The sequence below is a fragment of the Zonotrichia albicollis genome, chromosome 1 (genome assembly GCF_047830755.1).
Source record: "Zonotrichia albicollis isolate bZonAlb1 chromosome 1, bZonAlb1.hap1, whole genome shotgun sequence".
NCBI lineage: Eukaryota > Metazoa > Chordata > Aves > Passeriformes > Passerellidae > Zonotrichia > Zonotrichia albicollis.
Genome location: NC_133819.1, coordinates 152292050 through 152298049, shown reverse-complemented (window position 1 = coordinate 152298049; position 6000 = coordinate 152292050). Strand labels below are relative to the sequence as shown.

The 6000-nt window shown below is 47.4% G+C and overlaps 1 protein-coding gene across 10 annotated transcripts in view; it reads left to right on the top strand.

Moving 5' to 3' along the window:
* The first annotated feature begins 4640 nt into the window (after positions 1-4640).
* TSNARE1 (t-SNARE domain containing 1) overlaps positions 4641-6000 on the top strand; it is a 469084-nt gene continuing 467724 nt past the window's right edge. For 8 of the 10 annotated variants that reach the window (XM_074557830.1, XM_074557854.1, XM_074557821.1 and 5 more), the window contains exon 1: positions 4647-4724. The gene's annotated coding sequence lies outside the window, so the exon portion shown is untranslated. Of the gene's footprint in view, positions 4725-6000 lie in introns of all 10 variants that reach the window. The other 2 variants (XM_074557836.1, XM_014276073.3) reach the window with 2 other exon arrangements.

Here is a 6000-nt window from a genome sequence, read left to right as displayed (position 1 = left end):
AGGCAGGCAGAATGCTTCTGTCTTGCTGAGTGGACCTCAGTAGGACAGGAGAAAGAAGTTTATAGATAAGATACAATAAACAACCTTGAGACTGAGAAATGAAGAGCCCTGACTCCTTCTCCAAGGGCCGGGCTGGGAAAAGAGACTTTCCAGCTTTTCTCGGGGTCACTCTGATCAGCTGGAGATCCCGACACATTCACTCTTTGCTGTGCTTTCCTTGCATTCTCCATACCTGCAGCTCCTGGGCCACAGCTCCTCTGTTCCCTCCAATTTTTCCCTCTGATTATCCAGGTGCAGCACTGCTGAACCCAGCGAAAAATCGCCAGTGTTTTGTCATGGAGTTAAGTGGAGTGAGGGATTTGTTCTGACCTCTCAGTTTTCCTTGCCACCAGCCCCGTTCCCTCACCGTTGTGTTACATCTGTTGCTCTCAGCATGGGCTCCTTTAGCTCTGTCAACATCACTTTCAGTTGCCACTTGTCATCCCTGCTCCGAGCTCAATTTAATATCTCCAGCTTCCATAAGCAAAGCTGATCACCAGGATTACTGAGAGTATTGGACACACTTTATTGATGAGGTGATTGACTTATCACTGCCTCGGAGACAAAGTTTTTTACATTGGCTCGTGGCTTTTATTTTCCTAATTCAGATGCAGTCAGATGTCTCCAGAAAAGGAAGGGTCAGATGTAGCAATGCTCAGATAAATCCGAGTGAAATGCCACTAAAATCCCAAGCTATTGCTATTAATCCACAGCTATAACCAGATGTAACTGATGCAGGAATACACAAAGTATTGAAAATCATTCCTTTATGGCTTGTGATTCTTCGTTGTGACTTACCAGACCTGCCAGGTGGTCACTGGCCTGGGACATGTATTGCTGCCACTGAAGCACTTTATGAAAACATCTGTTTTATGCCAGATTTTGCTCGGTCCTGGAATTCAAGTCTCTCTTGGACTTTAAATAGACTGAAATAAGGTTGTTCAGGGATTAGCTGGCTTTTTCCAGACTCCTTTTACTGTTGCTATAATATCTTTTTTATTAAATTGCTCACAGGTAGCAACATGCGGATGTGCTGTGATAAGCTCTCTGAGCTGTGCTGTTTCCAGGGAATCTCAGGTCACTGGATGAATGTCTGGAAATAGGAAATAAGAGTCAGCCTTGGTTTTGTGAAGCATTCAGGCCGACTTGTGTTTGTTGCCGTGCTCCTTGCAGTTGACTGGCTTGGTGTTTAAAGCATTTGAGTGGAAAACAGCATTTTTATCACAGAAAAAAGTGCTTTTCCTACTGTGTGGTTGGCCAATTAATTCAGCATTTAAAAGTTGAGTACTGCTAAAAAAATTGGGGTTTTTTTCCAGCAGTCTTCAGGAAAGCCACAAGCCCAGCCTAATAACTGAAAAGAGTAGGAAAAGAAATAGTAAAAGAAAGTAGGAATCTGGAAAGGAAGGGGGAGAATAATTTCTTGTTTAAATCTGAAAAAAACCTGGACCAAACAAAGAAAGAAACTTCTGAAAAGAAGTTTTGTCAGGTTTGGTTTGGGGTTTTGTTAATTTGTTTTGTTTGGTTGGCTTTTGCTGTTTTTTTGGAGGGTTTTGTTTGTTTGCTTGGGATGGGGGGTTTTGTTGGTTTTGCTTGCGCTTTTTTTGTTTGGTTTTTTGTTTGTTTGGTTTTCTTAAAGTGGAGACTCCTTAAGCACAAATGTAAAATACCCTAAATAAATAATTCCTGGAACATTTTAAAATCTGGAGAAATGTGTTTGTACATACTCTGGACAAATAGCCAGGCTGTCTCCTTCATCTGTTTGGAATGATAAATTGTTCTTTTTTCTTCCCCAATGGTTTTGTTGCCATGTTTACATCTGTGCCCTAATGGGATAAAATAGGCACTCTCTGACACTTTCTTGTGACATATTTTTTATTTACCTCACTCTTCCTGAATTTATCAACACTTACAGTCAATCCAATAGAGGAGAGAAGTAAATAGCACCTTAGACAATATACCTGGTGTTAACAACATAATCCAAATTATAACCTAAACCCCACACTTTATTTAATGCACGTTATTTGTCTGGGTTTTCCTGCTTTGTAGAAAAGTCCTGTGGTATAGGAATGAAGTCCCAGTGAGTTATTTGTAAGGATGTAATAAGGTGTAACGCAAATTGTTACAGGGAGGCCAAATCCACACAGCTCAGGGAAAAAGCAAGAGGACAATTGGACTACCTTTCCATAAATACTTCAATAGCCCAGCTATTAAGAGGTTATGATTTAAGATGATTCACAAAAGAAACCTGTGAGCCAAAAGGAAACTCCTTCCAAGGAGTGGAAGAAATTCCCTGAAGACACAGCCAGCCTAAGTGGGTAATCATCCCAGCAGGGATGAGGTGAAAGCATCACAGCTGACTTTACCTAAATGCTGTTAGAGATCCTCCATTTCATCTTTATGGAGGAATAGGGGCAATTTTCCAAAGCAGAAACACACTGACAACTTCACCCCCAAGTCACATTTCCCAAACCACTCCAGGTTCAGGGTCTGACCTCCAGGAGTTTTGTTCGTGTGGAATGAAATCGCTGCTCCCACCTTGGGAAACACCACACAGCATCTGGGAAACTGGCAACTTCCTCCCACTCAAAGATGAGGAACACGAAGATTAAGCTGTTTTAATAAAGTTTTGGCCCCTGGAGCTTTTGGTTCCCATACAGCTGACTGTATATTTTTCAGATTTATAGATGTTATCACTGTGGGATGGAACAAAGCTGTTAATTATATGGGGTTTTTCCCTGAATTTAGAGAAAGCAACATCTTAATGACGCACAATGCCTTGCTTATGTAAAAGACCTGACTTCCACACCATGCCAAAAACCCACCCTCAGTCTTTCTAAAAGCTGTTACTGATCAATAAGCAGCTGCTAATAACAAGGACCAGCCCTGCTGCACACAATGAGAAGGTTTGCAACAGCTCAAATTCCTCAGAAGAAAAATGTCCCAAGAGAATGTGCAGCATTATTATTGTATGAATAACGCACGTATTGATTAAGCAGTATTTCTCCAGCTCCAAAATGCAAAACCAGCAAGATGCAGCCTGCAAACCAAAGCAGTCATATGAGATTTATCCCACTGTAATTTTTATGATTGCTGTCCCTTGGAATACTTGGGCTGTTTTATATTGGCACGTGTTTATATATTTCTTTTCTTATTTACTTTCATGAGGCTCATGCTGGAGGTAAATATGATTTGTACTGAAAATTACTGCAAAATTTTCACAGTGGTTTTTGAAATGTAATCTATGCTTCTTGCAGGATTAACTCATTCTTCCTCCACCCTCAAAAAAACCACCCAGCAAGACACAGGGCATTGCACATGCAGCTGTAGTCAGAGGATTTTGCAGACGACAAGCAGACAGCTGTATTTCGTTATCAGTATATTTTTATGTCCCCTCTCCTAAGGGATTTTCCTCAGAGTCCACAGAAATAAATGATTATCAATGCAGCAAAAGATGGAGGCAACTGCTCCAATTGCAGCTTGGTGCTGTAAAACCCTCAGGTTTATGGAGGCTTAGGTGGCCCCTCAGCCCTTTTAAAGCTTTTTTTTAGCAGGGCTACTGGTGCAGAACTCCATTTCTGAACAGGCAGCTGGCTTGTCAGTCCCTTGTTAAAATGAATTGTTGGTTAAAGGCGCTATCAAGAAAATCCTCTTTATAACTCCTTTTGCAAGCCAGCCACCACGTAAAGCTGCTGTCACTGGGCAAATAAAAAGCGAGCTCCTCGCAGGTACAGTTGTACTCCAGACTGCTCTATCAAAGCACTTGGGCTGGGTGAACCTCCAGTCTCTGCTGCAATTTGTGGTGTTTTGGAGAGAATTAGTGGCTTTAGCAGCAGTGACTTGGTGGGGTTTATTCATTTATTTCTGTGAGCAGTGCCCTGGGCACTGTGAGGCTATGAAGGAGGGCATGGACCTGTCAGGGAATCTCGGAATCATTAAGGCTGGAAAAGACCTGAAAGATCACTGGGTCCAACCATTCACCCAGTACTGCCAAACTCACCACTCAGCCCTGTCCCCAAGCGCCACATCTACACTTCATTTGAGCATTTCCAGGGAAAAGGTGAACTCACTACTTGCCCTTTAGAATGCTTGGCCAGCCTTCCAGTGGATAATTTTTCTTAATATCCATCTTGAATCTCCCCTGGTGCAACTTGAGGTCGCTTCTTTTCAGACTATCTCTGGTTATTTGGGAGAAGAGACCGACTCCCCTCATGGCTACACCCTCCTGTCAGGGATCTGTAGAGTGATGAGGAGCCCCCTGAGACCCCTTTCTACAGATTAAAGACCCTCAGCTCCCTCAGCCATTCCTGGGGTTCCCAGGAGGAAGATGAGGAGGATGAGGAGAATGAGGAAGATGTGGACCAAGGAACATCCCCGGAGCGGCGGCAGGCGGGGAGCGGCTCCTGAGGGGCGGCCCCGGGCCGCGCCCTGAAGAGGGAGGTGCTATGAGATGGGCGGGGCCCCCTCGGGCCGTCCCCTCCGCCGATTGGTTGTCGGGTGAATGGGACGGAGCGCCGCGTCGCGATGCACTCTGGGAGTTGTAGTCCAAAGAGGAGGCTCGGCCGGCGGTATCAGCGGGATGTGGACTACAACGATGGGGGGGAGGGAGGCACACGTGGTCGTGGTGGGCGGGGCCGCGGCGGTCACGTGATGTTTGGGTGCCGGCGGTGACGGGCGCGCGGCGGCAGGTGAGGGGCGCGCGGCGGTGCCGCTGAGGGGACAGGGGGGTGACATGGGCTGAGAACGTGGGACAGCGGTGACACTGGCGCTGTGTGACACAGGAACCGGGCTGGGCTGGCACTGGGGGTCTGTGTGACACGGGGACAGGCGCGTGTGTGTGTGTGTGACATGGGAACAGGCATGGCCTGGCGCTGTGTGTGGGCGTGCGACATGAGGACAGCGCTGGCCTGGCACAGGTTCGGTGGGGAGGGCGTGTACATGGGGATGGGGCTGGGCTGGCACTTTGAGGGTGTGTGACATGGGGACAAGCTGGCCTGGAGGTGTGCGACACGGGCACAGGTGTGTGTGACTTGGGGACAGGGCATGGCACAGGGGGGATGTGACATGGGGACAGGGCATGGCATGGGGGGGATGTGTGTGACATGGGAATAGGGCTGGCACAGGAGGTAGGTGTGTGACATGGGGACAGGGCTGCCCTGGCATAGTTTGCGATGTGCATGTTACATGGGGACAGGATTGGCACAGGAGTTTGGGGTGTGCATGTGACATAGGGACAGGGCTAGCACAGGGGCATGTGTGTGACATGAGGCGTGGCACAGGAGGTGTGTATATGACATGGGGACAGGGCTAGCCTGGCATAGTTTGGTGTGTGCATGTGACATGGGGACAGGGCTGACCTGGCATAGTTTAGGGTGTGCATATGACATGGGGACAGGGCTAACACAGGAGTTTGGGTTGTACATGTGACATGGGGACAGGGGTAACACAAGGGGGTGTGACATGGGGACAGGAGTGCCCTAGCACAGGGGGCAATGTGTAACATGGGGACCGAACTGGGCTGGCACAAGCTGGGGGGGTGTGTGACACAGGGATGGGGCTGGCACAGGGTCTGTGGGTAAAGCTTGGGGGCTGTGGCTGCTGTTGCACAGCAGTTTTTGTGTGTAATGAGTGATTTGGGGACAAGGCTGTGAGCAGGGAGGGACACTTGTGAGGGTGCTGTGTCCCATGTCACCAGTGACTGGCTGAGGATGGGATGTCCCTGCATGCAGTTTGTCACTGTCCCACAGCTTCTCAGGAAAAAACCCTGATTTATCAATTTCCAGCACAATGACAACGCTGGGAACTGCTCCTGGCTTGTCACCTGCCCCATTTTTGCTCAATTTTAGCCTCACACAGGCCATGATGTTGTTTATTTATCACTTTTTCCTCCTTCCAGGCTAATTCAGGAGCTTGAGGCAGTGGGATGGCTTTGGAAGTACAAGGAGAGGAAATAAAACCACTTTT